This window comes from Bos javanicus, chromosome 6 (assembly GCF_032452875.1).
Source record: "Bos javanicus breed banteng chromosome 6, ARS-OSU_banteng_1.0, whole genome shotgun sequence".
Lineage (NCBI taxonomy): Eukaryota > Metazoa > Chordata > Mammalia > Artiodactyla > Bovidae > Bos > Bos javanicus.
Window position 1 is genome coordinate 20977641 of NC_083873.1, and position 21898 is coordinate 20999538.

The window sequence follows — 21898 nt, forward strand, 5'->3', positions numbered from 1 at the left end:
GGTTGGTAGGTGCCCAATATGCTACTGGAGAAGAGTTTAGAAAGAATAAAGAGATGGAGCCAAAGTGAAAACAATACCTAGCTGTGGATGTGACTGGTGGTGGAAGTAAAGTCCGATGCTATAAAGAGCAATATTGCATTAGAACCTGGAATGTTAGGTCCATGAATCAAGCCAAATTGAGTGGTCAAACAGGAGATGGCAAGAGTGAACATCAATATTTTAGGAATCAGTCAACTAAAATAGATGGGAGTGGGCAAATTTAATTCAGATGACCATTATATCTACTGCTGTGGGCAAGAATCCCTTAAAAGAAATGGAGTAACCATCATAGTCAACAAGAGAGTCTGAAATACAGTATTTGGGTGCAATCTCAAAAATGGCAAAATGATCTCTGTTCGTTTCCAAGGCAAACCATTCAATATCACAGTAATCCAAGTCTATTCCCCATTGACTAATGCTGAAGAAGCTGAAGTTGAACGGTTCTGTGATGACCTACGAAACCTTCTAGAACCAAGCACAGTAGGAGATGAGAATTACAAGAAGAGAAGAAAAACTTAGGGAGAGGAAGTAAAGAAGTGACTTACCAGCCTAAGAACCTTTTTTTTACTGAATTTCCTTCTTAGCAGCCCTGTCTCCTGTTATTCCTGGCAAAAAAGACTTCTGCCCATTTAACTTAGGCCCCACAGCTGACATCCAAAAGCCTTACTCCATCAAGTTTCCTTACCTTTTTCTTATGTTACATAAAGAATTATGGTTAGTCTTAGTTTGTACTTAGGGTGCCTAAAAAAGGAGTTCAATAATACTCAGAAATAAGAACTAGCAAGGATAAGTCAAGATGGGAATGGAATAGGAAGACATGCAGTTCACCTCTCCCCACAAATGCATCAAGAATACATTTACATATAGAATAATTCTCACAGAACACCTACTGAACACTAACAGAGGACCTCAGACATCTGAAAGGACAAGAAAGATCCCTGCATAACAGGATAGTATGAAATAAAGAAGGGGAAAGGAAGAGGCGAGGAAGTAGGCTGGGACCTGCATCCATGGGGTGGGGAAAGCTGAAGGAGAGAAGTTCCTGCACCTGGGGAGGCTTCCTTACTGGTGAGAAAATAATCTAGGACAGAAGGGGAAGTTTGGGGGCCAGGTCTATGGCAGGCAGGACAGAGTGAGACCTACACCGAGGTCTATGCCACAGCCCTGCACACCCCAGTCTGAGACGTGTGTCTGCCAGTGTGGACCAAGGCTGGATGTTGGACCATAGGGTTTGGACAGCAGATCCAGGGAGAAGACTGCTGTTGCCGTGAGGAGAAGCTAAGAGAACAGGAATGAAGAGCCCTGCAATCAGGAGGGCTCGTGGAGGAAGCCGGACAACCACAGAAGCAAAGTGCTGTTGTTGAGTGATGCACGAAGGATGGGGCTGCTATTGCACGCTCTCTCCCCACATGATAGCCCCTGCCTCCACAGACACTAGGAAGGGCTCCCATCGAAGCAGGCTTGTGCACCCCTAGCTACCACCTCCTACGCCCTTCCCTTCCCAGGTGGGCTCCTGTGCTCTGGGGCAGTCTCACACACCTGTGGGTGGCCCAGACACAGAGGTGGGGCTAAAACCACATTAGGAGGGCATATAACTAAGGAAGAAGAGCTGAAATCTCTCCTGGTGGATGTCTGAACTACAGATTTAAACTCCCATGACTGGCTTTGTAAGCTCAGTGCCTTCAGAACATCTGAGTGCTCCTGCAGCTGAGTCAGCTCTAGCTTCAGCAGTTACAGACCTTGTGGACACATTGGCATGGTGACTGGGCCAGGCCAGAGTCTGAGCTATCTCCAGAGTGCCCAAATTGGGTCCAGATACATGATTTATTGCAATCCTGGGACCTGACTTCAGTGGATCTGTGCTGGTGGCCTGGTGAAAACTCGTGAAAGACACCAGGACCATTTGCTGGCACACTCATGGTTAAGGTGGGGCTGAGAGCAGTGACAACAACAATGTACTCTGAGAGCTCACACGATGGGTAAAAGATGACACAACAGAGCACATTCACCAATGAACAGCTCCACAGGAGAAACATTCAGTGGCTTCCCTCCCAGTGGGAGCACTCCAACCCTGCCTACCTCAAAGCACAGATTAGAAATACACTAAGTTCCAGATCAGAGAGCCTCTACTCCAACAACTAGAGCCTCTACTCCAACAGCTGCCTCATGAAAGGGCAGTGACAAGCACAGAGCAAAGTGCGGGCCCTGATCAACATCCAGGGAAGGCCCTGGTCACCACGTGAGTCACGATGCCAGTGAAAGGGGTAACGGACAGCACACACTGAGCAAAGGTGTGACAGACATCTATACTGAAAAGAGCCCTCACACCAAAAAATATTAAACCCACGCAAGACACAGAGATGTTTCTAGACAAAATAGCCCTCTAAGACAATCTGAGGGGCTGGCATTAGGATGAAGAGCCCTCAGAGCATTTAGCCTTGCAGGCCATCTGAGTTTGAGTGCAGAAACTCCACAGGGCTGAGAGAAACCCAGACTCCATCCTTGGAGGGCGCACACAAGGTCTCATGTACACCAGGACCTAGCACAAAGCTGTACTTTCATAGGAACCTGGGCTAGCTCTACCAAGGGATCTTGGCGTGTTTACTGGGAAAACAAAGGCTGGCTATAGCTCACTGTCGGGGCAAAGATACCAGTAGTAGAGGACCCAGAGAATATTGTTCAGTGTGAGTTCTCCTGGAAGTCCCCATTTTCCCACTAAGACCTGGCCATACCCAGCAGCCTGCAGGATCTAGGGATGGAAGGCCTCAGGCTAAACAACCAATAAGATAGGAATTCAGCTCCACCCATCAGAAGACAGGCTGCCTAAAATCATAATGAGCTCACAGCCAAGGTCTTCCCTGGTAACTCAGATGACAAAGAATCTGCTTGCAATGCAGGAGACCCAGGTTCGATCCCTAGGTCAGGAAGATACCGTGGAGAAGGGAATGGCTATCCACTCCAGTAATCCTGCCTGGAGAAGTGCATGGACAAAGGAGCCTGGCAGACTACAGTCCACAGGGTTGCAAAGAATCTGGCAAGACTGAGCAACTAATACTGACACGACCCTGGAAAGGGACAAAACACAACTTTACTCACCAGACTGCAGGCACCGAGTCTCTCTTACCTGGAAGTCTGCACGAGCCCCCATACCAACCTCATCCAGCAAGAGGCAGGCATCACAGGCAAGAGGTACTATAATCCCACAGCCTGGGGAAAAGAGACCATAAACAGTGAAAATTAGATGAAACAATAAATTAGAGAAATATGGTACAGATGAAGGAACAGGATAAAAACCCACAACAATAACAAAATAAAGAGAAGCTAGGCAATTTACCTGGAAAAGAATTCAGACTAATGATATTAAAGGTAATCCAAAATCTCAGAAAAAATATAATGGAGGCACGACTGAGAAAATACAAGAAATGTTTAACAAAGATATGAAAATTTTAAAGAACAAACAGATGAACAACACAATAACTGAATTAAAAAATACACTGTGTATAATTCCTCAGTCGTGTCCCACTCTTTGTGACCCATGGACTGTAGCCCAACAGGCTCCTCTGTCCATGAGGATTCTCCAGGCAAGAATACTGGAGTGGGTTGCCATCCCCTCTTTCAGGGGATCTTCCCAATCCAGGTATCAAACCCAGGTCCCCCGCACTGCAGGAGCACTCTTTACTATCTGAGCCACCAGTTCAGTCCAGTCCCTCAGTCATGTCCAACTCCTTGCAACCCCATGGACTGCAGCACACCAGGCCTCCCTGTCCATTGCCAACTCCCAGAGTTTACTCAAACTCAGTGTCCACAGAGTTGGTGATGCCATCCAATCATCTCATCCTCTGTCATCCCCTTCTCCTCCTGCCTTCAATCTTTCCCAGCATCAGGGTCTTTTTCAGTGAGTCAGTTCTTCACATCAGGTGGCCAAAGTATTGGAGTTTCAGCTTTAGCATCAGTCCTTCCAATGAATATTCAGGACTACTTTCTTTTAGGATGGACTGGTTGGATCTACTTGCTGTCCAAGCGACTTTCAAGAGTCTTCTCCAACACCACAATTAAAAAGCATCAATTCTTCGGTGCTTAGCTTTCTTTATAGTGCAACTCTCACATCCATACATGACCACTGGAAAAACCTAGCTTTGATTAGATGGACCTTTGTTGACAAAGTAATGTCTCTGCTTTTTAATATGCTGTCTAGGTTGGTCATAACTTTTCTTCCAAGGAGCAAGTGTATTTTAATTTCATGGCTGCAGTCACCATCTGCAGTGATTTTTGAGCCCCGCAAAAGAAAGTCTGTCACTGTTTCCATTGTTTCCCCATCTATTTGCCATGACATGATGAGACCAGATGCCATGACCTTAATTTTCTGAATGTTGAGTTTTAGGCCAACTTTTTCACTCTCCTCTTTCACTTTCATCAAGGGGCTCTTTAGTTCTTCACTTTCTGCCATAAGGGTGGTGTCATCTTCATATCTGAGGTTATTGATATTTTTCTCCAGGCAATCTTGATTCCAGCTTGTGCTTCATCCAGCCCAGCATTTCTCATGATATACTCTGCATATAGGTTAAATAAGCATGGTGGCAATATACAGCCTTGACATACTCCTTTCCCGATTTGGAACCAGTCTGTTCCACGTACAGTTTTAACTGTTGCTTCCTGACCTGCATACAGATTTCTCAGGAGGCAGGTGAGGTGGTCTGCTATTCCCATATCTTTAAGAATTTTCCAGGGTTTGTTGTGGTCCACACAGTCAAAGGCTTTGGCATAGTCAATAAAGTAGATGTTTTTCTGGAACTCTTTTGCTTTTTTGATGATCCAACAGATGTTGGCAATTTGATCTCTGGTTCCTCTGCCTTTTCTAAATCCAGCTTGAACATCTGGAAGTTCACGGTTCATGTACTGTCAAAGCCTGGCTTAGAGAATTTTGAGCATTACTTTACTAGTGTGTGAGATGAGTGCAATTGTGCAGTAGTTTGAGCCCCTCCCACCAAGCCACCAGGGGAGCCCTGAAAAAATTAAAAAATACACTAGATGAAATCAATAGAAGAATAACTGAGGCAGAAGTATAAGTAAGTGAGGTGGAAGACAGTGTGTTTAAAATTACTGCCACAGAATAAAATAAAGAAGAAAAAATGAAAAGAAATGAGGAAAGTCTCAGACACCTCTGAGACAACATTTAAATGCATCAATATTTGCAGGATAGGGCTCCCAGAAGAAAAGGAGAAACATAAAAGGTTGGGGAAAATATTTGAAGCAATCATAGCTGAAAACTTCCCTAACATGGAAAATAATCACACCTATGTCCAAGAAGTGCAGAGACTCCCATACAGGATAAACTCAAGGAGGAACATGCCAAGGCACGTAGTAATCAAACTAACAAAAATTGAAATGCAAAGAAAAAATATCAAAAGCAATGAGGGAAAAGCAGCAAATAATATACAAGGAAATCCCCATAACCTTATCAGCTGAGTTATCAGCAGAAACTCTCCAGGCCAGAAGTGAGTGGCATGATATATTTAAAGTGATGAAAGGAAACCTATAACCAAGAATACCCAGCAAGGCTTTCATTCAGATTCAACACAAAATCAAAAGCTTTACAGACACACAAAAGCTCAGAATTCAGAAAGACAAAACCAGCCCAATAACAAGTGCTAAAGAGCCCTATAATAAATGCTAAAGGAACCTTTCCAGGCAAGAAAAAAGGAGGTTACAACTAGAAACAAGAAAATCCCAAATGGGAAAGCTTACCAGTAAAGGCAAACATATGGTAAAAGTAGGAAATCATTCACACACAAATATGATATCAAAACTAGCACCATGAGGAGAGTACAAATGCAGGAAACAGGAATTGAATTTGAAATTAAGAGACCAGCATTTAAAACAACTTTGTACATACACAGACTGCTATATCAAAACATTATGAGAACTTCAAACCAAAACACTACAATAAATACAACACACATGCAGATAATCATCAAACCACAAGAGAACAAAAGAAAGGAAGAAGACTGAGAAAAATCATAAGCAATTAGAAAATGTCAATGGGAACATACATATCGATAATTACTTTAAATGTAAATGGATTGAATGTTGGCTGAATGGATACAAAAACAAGACTGATATATATGCTGAAAATAGGCCCTTTTCAGACCTAGGGACACATAATAGCCTGAAAGTGGGGGCATGCAAAAAGATATTTGGTGCAAATGCAAATCAAGAAAGCTGGAATAGCAATACTCATATCAGACAAAATAGACTTTAAAATATAGACTGGTACAAGAAACAAGGAAGGACACCACATAATGATCAAGGGTTCAATTTAAGAAGATATAACAATTGTAAATACATATGCATCCAACATAGGAGTACCTCTATAATGCAAATACTAATAGCCATAGAAGGAGAAATAATAACAATAGTGGGAGATTCGACACCACTTACACCAATGGACAGATCATCCAAACAGAAGTTCAGTAAGGAAACAAGAGCCTTAAATGACACATTAGACCAAATGAACTTAATTGATAAGGGCATCCTATCTGAAAGCAGCAGAATTACTTTCTCCTCAACTGCATATGAAATATTCTCTAGGATAGATCACATCTTGTACCACAGATCAAATCTTGGTAAATTTATGAAAATCAAAATCATTTCAAGCATGTTTTCTGACCACAATGCTGAGATTAGAAATCAATTAAAGGAAAAAAAAACTATAAAAAAAACACATGAGGCTAAACAATATGTTACTAAGCAATCAATGTATCACTAAAGAAATCAAAGAGGATATGAAAAACATCTATAGATAAATAACAATTACAGCACAATCTAAAATCTATGAGACACAGCAAAAGTGGTTTTAAGACAGGAGTTCATAGCAGTACAATCCTACCTCAAGAAACAGGAAAAATCTCAGATAAACAACCTAACCTTACAAATAAAGTGACCAGAGAAAGAAGAGCAAACAAAACCCGAAGTTAGTAGAAGGAAATCATAAAGATCAGAATAGAAATAAATAGAGACAAAGAAATTAGAAAAGATCAATGAAACTAAAAGCTGGTTCTTTGAAATGATAAAAATGGTAAACTTTTAGCTAGGCTTATCAGAAAAAAAAAGGGAGAGGGTTCAAATCAATAAAATTAGAAATAAAAAATTACAATGAACACCATAGAAACACAAGGATCATAAGACTACTGCAAGCAACTATATTCCTATAAAATGGTCAATCTAGAAGAAATTGACAAATTCTTAGAAAGACACAACCTTCCAAGACTGAACCAAAAAGAAAGAGAAAACCTGAACCAACCAATCACAACTACTGAAATTGAAACTGTGATTAAAAAACACTCAACAGTCATGACTTTACAGGTGAATTCTATCAAACATTTCCTTCTAAAAATCTTCCCCAAAAATTTCAGAGGAAGGGACACTCCCAAGTTAATTCTACAAGGCCACAATGATACCACACAAAAAAGAAAATTACAGGCCAATATCACTGAATAACACAAACACAAAAATCCTCAACAAAATACTAGCAAGCCAAATCCAACAATACATTAAAAGGATTCTATGCCATTGATAAAGTGGGATTTATCCCAGGGATTAAAGGATTCTTTGATACATGTGAAATCAATGTGACACACCATGATAACTGAAGAATAAAAACTATATGATCATTTCAATGAAAGTGAAAGTCACTCAGTCGTGTCTAACTCTTTGCGACCACATGGACTACAGCCTACCAGGTTCCTCTGCCCATGGGATTCTCCAGGCAAGAATGCTGGAGTAGGTAGCCATTCCCTCCCCAGGGAATCTTCCTGACCCAGGGATCAAAGCAGGCAGGCAGATTCTTTACCATGTGAGCTACTACGGAAGCCCATCATCTCAATTGGCACAGGATAAAGCTTTTGATAAAATTCAACACCCATTTATGATTAAAAAAAAAAGTTCTCCAGAAAGTAGGGATAAAGGGAACCTACCTCAACATAATAAAAGCCATATACAACAAGCCCACAGCCATTTCATTCAAAGATGAAAAACTGTTTCCTCTAAGATTAGAAACAATACAAAAATGTCCACTCTCACCACTTTTATTCAACATAGTTTTGGAAGTTCTAGCCATGGCAATCAGAGAAGAAGAAGAAATGAAAGAAATCCAAATTGGAAAAGAAGTAAAGCTATCACTGTTTGTAGATGACATATTATATGTAGAAAATCCTAAAGCCATTACCAGAAAACTACTAGAGCTCAGTTAATTTGGTGAAGTTTGCAGGATACAAAATAAATACACAGAAATTTCTTGCATTCCTATACAATAAAAATGAAAGATCAGAAAGAGAAATTAAGAAAACAATCCTATTTATCATTACATCCAAAAGAATAAAATACTTAGGAATAAACCTACCTAAGGAGGCAAAAAACTTGTACTCAGAGAACTATAAGATGCTGATGAAAGAAATCAAAGACGACACACAGATAGAGAAATATATCATGTTCTTGCATTGGAAGAATCAAATTTGTGAAAATGATTATACTACCCAAAGCAGTTTATATATTTAATGCAATCTCTATCAAATTATCAAAGGTACTTTCTGTTCATAGAAGTAGAACAAAACATTTTTACCATTTGTATAGAAATACAAAAGACCTTGAATAGCCAAAGCAATCTTGAGAAAGAAAAATGGAGTTGGAGCATTCAACCTCCCTGACTTCAGACTATAACACAAAGCTAGAGTAATCAAAACAGTATGATACTGGCACAAAGACAGAAACATAGGTCAATGGACAGGACATAAAATCCAGAGATAAATTCACTCATCTATTACAAAGAAGGCAAGAATGAAGAAAATTCTCTTCAATAAGTGATGCTGGGAAAACTGGACAGCTACATGTAAATGAATGAAATTAGAACACTCCTTAACACTGCATACAAATAAACTCAAAACGGATTAAAGACATAAAACTAAGGCCAGATACTATAAAACTCTTAGAAAAACACAAGTGGAACACTCTGACACAAATCGAAGCAACATCTTTTTAGATCCACCTCCTAGAATAATAAAAATAAAAAACAAATGGAGCCTAATTAAACTTAAGAGCTTTTGCACAGCAAAGGAAATGTAAACAAAACAAAAAGTCAACCCTCAGAATGGGAGAAGTTATTTGCAAACAAAGCAACTGACAAGGGGTTAATCTCCAAAATATACAAACAACTCATGCAGCTCAATATCAAATAAACAATCCAATCAAAACATGAGTGGAAGATCAGACCTCTCTCCAAAGACATATAGATGGCTGAAAAATATGTGAAAAGATGCTCAACATCACTATTATTAGATAAATGCAAATCAAAAACTACAATGGGATACCTCCTCACATGGATCAAATTGACCATCAAAAACAATCTACAAACAATAAAAACTGGAGATGGTGTGGAGAAAAGGGACCACTCCTACACTTGGTGGGAATTTAAATTGGTATAACCATTATGGAGAGCAGTATGGAGGTTTCTTAAAAAATATAGAACTACCATCTGATCCAGCAATCCCACTCCTGGGCACATATCTAAATAGAATCATAATTTGAAAAGACAGATGCACTCAAATGTTCATTGCAACAGTATTTACAATAGCCAAGACATGGAAGCAACCTAAGTGGTTGTTGAAAGAGGTAAGGATAAGTAAGATGTGTAAGATATGTACAATGGAATATTACTCAGCCAGAAGAACAAAAAAATGCCATTTGCAGCACCTGTTGGACCTAGAGATTGCAATACTGAGTAAAGTCAGTCAGAGAAATACAAAAATCATCTGATATCACTCATATGTAGAATCTAAAAATAATGTTACAAATGAACTTATTTACAAAATAGAAATAGACTCACAAATGTAGAAAACAAACTTATGGTTATGGGGGGAGGGTTGGGGAGGGATATATTGGGAGATGACATATACATACTACTATATATATAAATCGGAGAAGGCAATGGCACCCCACTCCAGTACTCTTGCCTGGAAAATCCATGGACAGAGGAGCCTGGTGGGCTGCAGTTCATGGGGTCGCTAAGAGTCAGACATGACTGAGCGACTTCACTTTCACTTTTCTCTTTCATGCATTGGAGAAGGAAATGGCAACCCACTCCAGTATTCTTGCCTGGAGAATCCCAGGGACGTCAGAGCCTAGTGGGCTGCCGTCTATGGGGTCACACAGAGTCGGACACGACTGAAGTGACTTAGCATTAGCATATATATAAAACTAATAAGGACCTACTGTATAGCACACAGAACTCTACTCAATCCTATGTAATAACCCAATGGGAAAAGAACCTAAAAAACAGTGGATATATGTGTATGTACAACTGAATCACTTTGCTGTACACCCGAAACTAACACAACATTGTAAATTAACTATACTTCAATAAAAAAAATTAAAAGAAAGTAAGTACTGGCAAAAAAATATTGTTTAAAAGATCTAAAGCAAAACTTGTTTTTTTGTTGTTGTTGTTGTTTTTCTTATGTTGTAGCTGCCTTTCCCTATATGTCTGTTCAATTATTTTTGCTACCCACTGATGGACCCCCTCCACAGTCCATAGTCCAAATCCAAATAATTGACTTAGTTCATTAACTCATATTGATATTAACTAATTACTAACAGAGCACTTCTGCAAAGCTTCTCCATGGATTACTGACAATATTGCAGATTCCACATTTGTATCAAATACCAATAAGTGATCTGAAGCAAGGGTTTTGGGTAGAACAGCTAAATTCAGGGGAAGATGAACATGGCACCTATCTTGAGTGAACTGTCCAATAACTGACCCTTCCTGTAATACCTCCTCTATGCTTTCTACTGACCCATATTTCACAAATTCTTCAAAGAACAGCTCTTGTTGCTTTTCTTCATGGAACTCTCTCAACTACTTCAGGTTGCAGCATACTGACTGCAGTGGCAAAGATATGAGGTCTGACATCACACAGGTCTCACAATCATCACAGAATTCATACCTTAGGCCAGGTGCTTTCCAACTTAAGTGTGTATTAGAATCTCCTAGAAAGCAAATTTCTGAACCCCAGTCCCAGAGATCTGACTCAACAGGTCTGGGTTAGGCCTTGAAATCTGCATTTTTAAACTAACTCCCAGGAGATGCTGATTGCGCTTGTCCATGGAACACACTTTGAAGACAACTGCCATACTTCACTCACCTTGTAGCTACGGGGTTCTGAACTGATTATTTAGTTTCTATTTGTAAAATGGGGATGCTAATAGTATTTTCATTGGGCTGCCATGCAATTTATATGAATCAAAATAGATTCCATGTTTGGTTTATAGTAGCAATAAAAATTAACTGATCTAACTTGCCTTTCTGTGATCTTTCTTACATATGCAATTAACAATGAAAATTCAATCTGTGATTTGATACTTCCTTAAAATTAAACACTGATGTAAGTTTAGATGGTGGTATATCACGGCTCTTCAATTAGATTCCCGGTCACTCCAGAGAGGTTGCGTAGCCCCCACAGTGCTCTCTATACTGTATGCACTTTCAATCCAATGGGAGGCAGTGGGGTGACAGGGTTAAAAGCAGACATGTGGCACGAGAGGACCTGGGACAGAATTGCAGCCCTGAAACGTAGAATCTATGTGACCTCGAGTGAGTTATTTAGCCTCTTTCTTCCTCAGTGTCTTCCTCTTTAAATTGGGAATAATCATGAGTTTCCTCAAAAGCGTGTTGTATTAAATGAGGCAGTATATGTAAAGCACTTGAAAAGCACCTTTTTATGTCAGCTGAAAGTCTCAGAGATGATCTCATTGGCCTCCCTTTATCCATGGCACACAGTTACTTTGGTAAACATATTTTCTGAACACATCCTTTTTGCACATGATAAAATATGGCCTTGGGGTATGCTCCAGAAAGAAAACTTATGTGCAAAATTAGGAACTATCGAATCAGCAACTGTATAAACATAATGAGTGAAGCATTAAAATACACCCAGAGCAATGTCATTTCCTTCATTATTTTATCACTGTTTACTTGTTTCTCCTCCCTGCTAAAGTCACTACATGATCATAAGCATTTTACTTTTTCAATAAGCCAGGAAGGGTGTGGATATCACAACAGAAAGAGCACAACTTGTAGTCAGACTTCTTTAAGTTCGATCTTCTTCAAACCAGTTATGTCAAAGTGGGAAAGTTCCAAGAGTGGAAATAAAACTTGATAGTATCACTTACCATGAAGTATCATAGTAAAGATGATATTTGATAATGTATGTAAAAGCACTTGGCATAAAGTAGGTATTCAGTTAATAGTACTTAGTATTCTTTTTTGAATCCCTGGCAGCTACCACCATGAGTAATTGTAGCCTTAGCACTTGCGAATGTTTTTGAAAAAAAATCAATGTATAAATTCAGCAGTGTGGTGGTGCTTCATTCTCAATGTTGATTAATTCCAGATAACAAATCAGCGTGTTCAATAGCACTAAGTCACCCAGTCATATATCTCCCCACATCATCTCTAGAAAATTATGACTGTCCATTAAACAAACAGACTAATTGCTCTGTGGGTTAGTTTAACCCCAGGACTCACTCATATGTGATAAGAAACTCTAACTACACTCTTGCCTCTCCAAGATATTTTCCTATTCTGTTTTGCTCATCTCCATGTAAGGCAATAAAAGTTTATTGTAATAGGATAAACTCCATCTATAAGCAATGTCTGAGGGAATCCTAAAATAGCATGTTCTGGAATGAGCAAAATTATTGGTTGTGATTCTTTGGACAAGTTATTGAAAACATTTCCAGGCCTCAGATTTCACATGGGTCTAATACGAACTATAATACTCACTAAACTGTCCTGTAATGAGATTTATATGTCTGTCTAGTCCTTTTCCTGGTTCTTTATTTTTATCCCTAGAGTTCACTGCTGAAGACACCTTGATGATCCCAGTTCCTTCTGTTTAGATAGTCAAAATATTTATCAGTGTGGATTTCCTCTTATGTGAGGCTCCCCTTCAGACAGTCTCACATACAGCCTTGCTGGGTAGGCAGTGTGAATGTGGCAAATGCAAAGTCATACAGTTCCTGCAGTGCAGTCCTGGGTCTGGGAAACAGCTGCCCAGCCAAGGCAATCTTCATTCAGGTGTGGCCATGTGCCAAGGTGGTTAAACAGTGGGCACACCTTCTCTACTCTCTTCCCCATCTGCCAGTTGGATACAGAGGACTCCAGGCCCCAGGAGATGGTAGAGCCATAATCCGGGGTCACTGTGGAAGGAAGAGCCTCTGGCCAAAAGTGAACAATTGCACCAAACTATTTCATGCATGAGAAAGAAATTTCTATTGTGTTGAGCCACTACAACTAGGGGTTTGATTTGTTAGAGTACCTAGTATTACCTTGGAGAAGGCAATGGCATCCCACTCCAGTACTCTTGCCTGGAAAATCCCATGGACGGAGGAGCCTGGTAGGCTGCAGTCCATGGGGTCACTAAGAGTCGGACACGACTGAGTGACTTCACTTTCACTTATCACTTTCATGCATTGGAGGAGGAAATGGCAACCCACTCCAGTATTCTTGCCTGGAGAATCCCAGGGACGGGGGAGGCTTGGTGGGCTGCCGTCTTTGGGGTTGCACAGAGTCAGACACGACTGAAGCGACTTAGCAGCAGCAGCAGTATTACCTTAAAAAATGTGGTAGAGAAACAGTTTTTCTTAGAACGGCTATGGGTCCTCTGTATATAAACTTGGCAGAAGATGTTGTATTAAGAAAAAAGTAATAACTATTATGTAAGTGAAAGTTACACATTTCAAACCTTCAAGCTATATGGGATCTGCAGAGATGTTTAATTTGGCCTTCAGTTGTTAAAGACATGGAATTAGTTGCCAATGTTTTCTAAACAGATTTTACATAAAACTCAGAATGTTCAGCTTCTTTTGAAAACTTGGAGAATTTGACCACACTGTTCGAGTTCCTAGGCTGCATGAATTGACCACAGGTGAGGAGCTGGTGGTGTGAGAGTTGGACTGTGAAGAAGGCTGAGTGCCGAAGAATTGATGCTTTTGAACTGTGGTGATGGAGAAGACTCTTGAGAGTCCCTTGGACTGCAAGGAGATCCAACCAGTCCATTCTGAAGGAGATCAGCCCTGGGATTTCTTTGGAAGGAATGATGCTAAAGCTGAAACTCCAGTACTTTGGCCACCTCATGCAAAGAGTTGACTCATTGGAAAAGACTCTGATGCTGGGAGGGATTGGGGGCAGGAGGAGAAGGGGACGACAGAGGATGAGATGGCTGGATGGCATCACTGACTCAATGGATGCGAGTCTGAGTGAACTCCAGGAGTTGGTGATGGACGGGAGGCCTGGCGTACTTTTATTCATGGGGTCACAAAGAATTGGACACGACTGAGCTACTGAACTGAACTGAACTGAGGAGCTGGTGACCAATAGGTTCCACCATTCCATTCCTTCAATCTTGTCAGCTATTCTTGTGTCTAAACTTACAGATCTCATCAGTCAGAGTCTAACCAGGAATACAGAAACCAAAACAAACACAGGGAACTAGTATTAATAACACAGCTGATGGAGGAGAGGAGAGAATCATAGGGATTGTGAAATAAACCAGAGGTTGATACAGCAAGAAGCTGCTTCTACTACATGGCTGGAGAGAAAAAGGAGACAGTGTTGTAGAAGCCCAGGGGCTGTACTACTCTAGGTACTGGAATCTGAAGGAGATGCCCCTGTTGCTGGAGAGGCTGTTGTTGCTGTGTTAATCACTGAGTTGTATCTGACTCTTTGCAACTCCATGGACTGTAGCCCACCAGGCTCCTTTGTCCATGGGGATTCTCCAGGCAAGAATCCTGGAGTGAGTTGCCATTTCCTTCTCCAGGGGATCTTCCTGACCCAGGGATTGAACCCCAATCTCCCACATTTCTGGCGGATTCTGCCACCTTGCCCTCTCTGGGTTCCTACTGTGACCTCACCCAGCAGGAAGTCAGCTGACTCGGGGCCTGGGGAAAACATTAACCCTTTGGGGTGAATCCTTCTGACACAGAGCAGGGCAAGGAAGGGAAGGCATAGCTATCTGAAAGCAAACCAGCCTAGAACCTGGACCCACGCCTGCTTTAATCACGTGTAATGTCTGCCTGAGAAGGCAATGGCACCCCACTCCAGTACTCTTGCCCGGAAAATCCCATGGACGGAGGGGCCTGGTGGGCTGCAGTCCATGGGGTCACTAGGAGTCGGACATGACTGAGTGATTTCACTTTCACGCATTGGAGAAGGAAATGGCAACCTACTCCAGTGTTCTTGCCTGGAGAATCCCAGGGACGGGGGAGCCTGGTGGGCTGCCGTCTATGGGGTCACACAGAGTCGGACACGACTGAAGCGACTTAGCAGCAGCAGGTCCCTGACAGTGTTTCAGTGTGTCATGTCTTTAGAGCGTGAGAAGATATACCTTTCAGTTTCTCTTCAGAGAAGTCAGTCACTTTCCCACTTCTTTGTCTTTCTTATTTCAGTGTATTAGTATTGAGGAAATCACTTATTTGGTTTCTTTTTTTCTTTAAATAGTGAAACTTTATTTTCATTGGTAAACGCCCACCCAAAACAAATCAACAAAAAAAATGTGGAAACCTCCATCTGAGTATGTGATAATTTCTACTTAGAGGCTCTAAAATTTAAACAGAACAACAACAAAAAAACTAAGTCACTTACCAAGCTTAGATGGACTCAGAACACAAAGCTTAACTACCTTCCAAGAAAGAAGAAAATAGAATTCCTCTTATTCTCCTTATAAAAAGAACAAAAGCTGTTTTATCCTATCACAAAGTCTATCTATAATTGAATCTAAAAATACAAAGTATTACAAATTTAAGCTTTTAAATAGACATGTTCATTTACTACATGAAACTTTTTTTTTTTTTTTTAAATTTGAGGTGTAGCCAATTAACAATGTTGTGGTAGTTTCAGGTAGACAGCAAAGGGACTCAGCCATATAAATACACATAACCATTCCCCATCAAACCCCACTTCTGTTATTTGGTTTCTTAAACTGTGTTTTTGTATGTCATGAGAAAACCTTCCTCTTACCAATACTGCTGCTGCTGCTGCTAACTTGCTTCAGTCGTGTCCGACTCTGTGCGACCCCATAGACGGCAGCCCACCAAGCCTCCCCCGTCCCTGGGATTCTCCAGGCAAGAACACTGGAGTGGGTTGCCATTTCCTTCTCCAATGCATGAAAGTGAAAAAATACAGTGAAGTTGCTCAGTCGTGTCTGACTCCTAGTGACCCCATGGACTGCAGCCCACCAGGCCCCTCCATCCATGGGATTTTCCAGGCAAGAGTACCGGACTGCGGTTGCCATTGCCTTTTCCGATGTATAATACTACCATTTACTAAACACAGACTATGTGTCAGGTCCTGTAATGTGTGACTGATCATAATAACAGTATTTGCAGAGTATTGTTTCCCTCATTTTATTGAAGAGAAACCTGAATCTCAGGTCAGTTAAGGAAATATGCAAGGTCACATGGCTGACAAGTGACAGAACAGAATTTCCACTGAGACCAGCTAGACCTCTTTGTACAGTTATTGCTGCTAGCTAGTCTCTATCTCAGACTAATCTTAAGTTTTTTTTTTTCTGTAGAATTCTGGGTTATAGTTGTCCTGAATGCCTCATCACCATCTGCTTATCACTTGATGTGATTGCCTAACATAACTCTTTGTCTCTACAGTATTGAACACATGCTTAGTTAAGAACCTTTCCTGATAAGGCCAATCACATTTGTATTAAAAAAAAAAAAAGTTCTGCTGAAACATTTCATTGAGGGAAATTTGGATTCCAGTTCAGGAAAAAAATGATAGATTCCTTCCAACATGTATCAATATACTGTTACTTCCCAGACATATATAAAGATACTGAGAAATGTAGGAAGGTTTCACGAGAACAACATATTTTGCAGAACACACAGAGAAGATTTAGGGATGAAGAAGATTCCATATTGGGACTGTGATGCAGGTAAAATAATAGCAGTTTTAGTTACCTTAGAAATTAAGTATGTGATACTTTTGCTTTTCCTCTCTCCTCTTTTATTTAAGTCACTACCCAAGACTGCTATTTCTGCAAATACTAGAATACCTGGCTTTTCGAAGCATATAAGTAATATTCAGTTCATATAAAAGTCTAATTTTAGTTTCTTTTTACATATTTTTTTCTGCTCTATTTCACATTGATGATGACTCTATTCCTTTTGAAATTCTTTACCCCCATTTTTTCAGACACAACCTGCTTTTGGCCCTCCTGCATCTTAAGTACATTTGTCCCAATTCCTAAAGTGTCCTCTCTTATTCTGCTGGGAGGCAGGGCAGTGTAGTGGTTGCAAGCACAAGCTCTGGAGCCAGACCACCTGGACACGAACCTCGATTCTGCCATTACCAGCTCTCTGACTTTGGGCTGCTTACAAAAACTCCCCTCACTAGGCATTTGTGGTACAGAACTTATTAATACATTAAGATTGAAAAGTTTGAGGGGAGGAGCAACATGGCAGAGTAAAAGGACCTTGAAGTTACCTCCTCTCACGAGCACACCCAAATCACAAATAACCACTGAATAACCATCAGTAAAAAAAGACTGCAATCTACTAAAAAATGCATAGTCTGTGTCCAAAGATACAGGAAACTGCAAGACAAATTACAAAATGGGAAAGGTCATGGTAAAGGCCAACATACAGGAAAGGTAGGAAATCATCCACATACAAACATGGTATTACGAATATGGGATATTTAAAGTACATTTGAAATTAAGAAGTCAACAACTTTAAACAATCATATCTATACACCATGTACTTTATATCATGTACTATACATAAAATATAGATTGCTATACCAAAACCTCATGGTAACTGCAAACCAAGAATCTATAATATACACAAAAATGGAAAACAAATCCAAACACAACACTAAATACAATCATCAAATCACGAGAACAAAAGAGAAAAGGAAAACAAAATAGTCCTCCAATGTACCTACCTTAACACTTGTACTTTCAGCATGCATGCTTCCTTCTGCTTAGATCCTGAACAAGGTACTATAATAGCTACTCAACCCTCCAACCAATCAGGTCAGAATTCAAAGAACCTGGAGCAGCTCTGAGGTCCATAGACTCACATGATTCCTTCAATATTAAACATAACAGTAACTGCCACTTAACTAAGCATTTTGAGTCCTCGATTAGACCCTGGACGTGCATTCATTTTCATTTGCCTAGGAAGACCATCTGAGGATAAAGTTACTCAAGATCACACGAACCCAGCTTGGATGCTAGAACCCATGTTCTTTCTATGTCAGTGCTTATGAACAGGGACCTCTCAGCCTGGGTCTCTAGGTTAAAGTGTCTGTTTCCCCCTTTTCAGGCTGTAACCCTATTTTCAATATAGACAGTCTTGATTGAGTCTCTGACACCCATGTATGTCTTATTAGCCCCCTCTCTGCAATGGTTGGACCTGACTTGTGGACTCAGTTACTAGCCGAAGTTCTGCTTCTTCAGGAATGAGTTTCTGGCAACAAGCTAATTGGTCACTGGTCACTGTCCAGACCAGTATTACTGTCCCCATCACCACCACAGAAGTTCTGGGGTGGAGCTTGTTCACCCAGGCAGATCTACTTTCAATGCCTTCTCCAGAATAAGAGCTGATGAGAGATGTTTGAATGGTCACCTACCTTGGGCCAACATTACATTAAGCACCTAAAATTTATTGTTGAACTTGAATGGTACACATCCACCCTGGACCCTGAAATTGTCAGGATGTGGGACTGACATCCAAGTCCACATCAGATCATGGCCAAATATGTTGATATAGTTGAAAAGCACTTGTGCAAAAGATATACCAAGAAATAACAAATGTGAAATGTACATAGAGACACTCTGGATTCCTGCAGAACCTTGGGTTGTGGGTCCTAGTTCACACTGTCAGTGGGAAATTCACCCAACATAGGTTCGTAAAATTATCAGTGGTGATAAGGAAGTTAGGAAAAGTAGTGATTGGTAAGGCTGAGTCACAAATAGTCACAGGTGGGAGCATTTCATCCTACAGGCGCTAGCAACACCATGCATTAGTTTTTCACAGTGTGCATGAAAGTCACCTGTGGCTCTTGTTACACTGTAGATTCTAAGTCAGTACATCTGAGGTAGGGCCTGAGGCTCTGCATTTCTGAAAGCTTTCCTAATGTGCTGATAGCCACTGATCCTCAGACCACACTTTGCATAGCAAGCCCATAGACCTCCTTGACACAGGTATAGTTGACTTACTTAGATTGAAGTCACATGTAGGTGGCACTAGAATCTTCCAGCCAAGGTGCATGATCTTACCCTAAAAGCAATCATTTATAGAAAAAAAAAAAAGACCAACCCAGCGCTGAGTCTCAGAGTATGAGGGAGATGGAACCTTGGGTTGAGGGGTCTGAAATCCCATACCGAAATCGAGAGAGGGAAAGGATGGGCAGCAGTCATAGAAACAGCAACAGCGGCGTTCACCTGAATATCTGCATTTGAAAAGCAGAGAAAGTAGCCTGAGGTATTTCAAACCAGGTCCAGGAAATGCCAGGCCAAGGACACAAGACTCACTGGCATAGAAAAGGCAAACTCAGAGTCTAAACAATGAGCAGTGAAAGAATCGTCACAGGCAAACCAACACCACCAAAGGTGAGTGTAGGGTCACAAACATCCAGAAGGCAACCAGGTCAGTTCTCAGATGTGGGAAATGAACTTACCTGCTTACCTTCAGCTTCCAGAAGGAACTGAGCAAGGAAGTCAGTGTCCTAGTCCCAGACGAAACAGCACGTCCAGCAAAGAACCCAGGACGGGATGAAATGGCCAGAGCTGAAAAACTCAACTCTGTTACTCACATGGAATACGCTGAAAAGGTACGTCCTACTGAACCAATGAAAGGCCTGTATTCCTTCTTACCTTCGTGGGGCAGAATCAACACAACATGTGTGAATTAAGTGGCTCTCGCTGTGAAAATCCGCAAACAGTAGGAGGCACAAGGCACGCTGATAAAGCCCCGAGTCTCAAAAGGAGCTTCCCAGAGCAGCAGTATCAGCATCACCTGGGGAGCTGTTAGGAAATGTGGTCTCAGCGTCGCCCCTATTCTATCAGTCAGAAGCTGGCGGGAGTGGCACCTTGCAGCCTTCCTTCCAGCAAGCCCTCCAGGTGATTCTGATGCACGCTCACAGCCATACAATCTATTGAAAACGTGTGTGTGCTCTCAGTCGTTTCTGGCTCTGAGACGCTATGGACTGTAGTCTGTCTAGCTCCTCTGTCCATGGAATTATTCAGGCCGGAATACTGGAGTGGGTTGCCAGTTCCTCATCCAGGGGATCTTCCCCACCTAGGGACAGAATCTGCATCTCCTGCATTGCAGACAGATTCTTGACAGCTGAGACACCCAGGAAGCTAAAGAACTAGTGAAGACTAAAGCCTGCCTACAGGGAGAAGAAAACTCAGTAGAAATTTGATAATGGGCATTAACATTTTTGCCCATTAATTATGTGTTTGGGAAATAAAAACCAATAAGGTTTTTATTTCCCAAACACATAAATATGTCTACTGGTAAGGACACAATTAGGAATTTTCAATAATCCAAATGTCTCTTTCTCCAGCATGGTATGGGAGACCCACTACCTTAGGTAGGTAGCTCTTTGGTCAGAGTGGTCATTTAATATAAATGTATTTAACAGAGAATCCAGAAAAAAAATGCTAAAAATCCTGAGCCCTAAATATGTCTTCATAAAATCACACAGTACAATAAAAATGGGAATAGCAAAAAATGAAATTGAAAAGTTTAATTTTCATGTCTAATCTGAACAAGGATCTAGATGCTAACCAGATTCACCTCCTAAATTCAGAATTACATAGGGTATGCTTACTTTGGGATGCTTTTGACTCTATGTAACCAAAATCCTCTTGGGGTAGACTTATAGAGAAAGGACACGTGTGTATTTGTAAATGAGCAAGCCCAGAGCTTACTTTGCTGTTCTTCACCGACTTTTGGACTCTGTGGGAGAAGGTGAGGGTGGGATGATTTGAGAGAATAGCATTGAAACAAGTATATTATCATATGTGAAATAGATCACCAGTCCAGGTTCAATGCATGAGACAGGGTGCTCAGGGCTGGTGCACTGGGATGACCCTGAGGGATGGGATGGGGAGGGAGGTGGGAGGAAGGGTCAGGATGGGGAACACATGTACATCCATGGCTGATTCATGTGAATGTATGGCAGAAACCACCACAATATTGTAAAGTAATTAGCCTCCAATTAAAATAAAAAAAAATTAAAAAAAAAACACTTTGCTGTTCTTCAGGATATGTCCTGAGTTTTTCCCGTGGTTCAGTGAGGCCACATGGACCAGATTCTGTCTGTCTACTTGGCTGCCCACATTCAGATTCCATTCTCAGCTTCCCCCGTTGTGGCAGGTTTACTGCCAGTAGTAATCTGGACTTTGTGCCTGTTCACATGGCTTCGGATGGGGGATAGTAGGGGGTGATGGGGAGAGCTCAGAGAATGAAAAGAAAAGCTGCTGAATTCCTGAGAAGAGGTTCCTCCCCCAGAGCCCCTAGCAAGTTTCTCCTACTCTCTCATTGACACACAATGTCTTAGTCTTCCCCATCCCTAAAAAGGGTGAAATTAGTATGACTAGTAAGCCTAATTTGCTAGGAGAGGGGGAATAAGACATAGGAAAATAACTGCTACAATGCCAAACTATTTTGGATGTAATGATTAAAAACTGATGAAATGAGAGTATTTGATTAATAAAATAAATTTCTTTGTTATGGAAATTACTTCATAATCATGTGATTCGAATTGTGTGTTAGGACTATG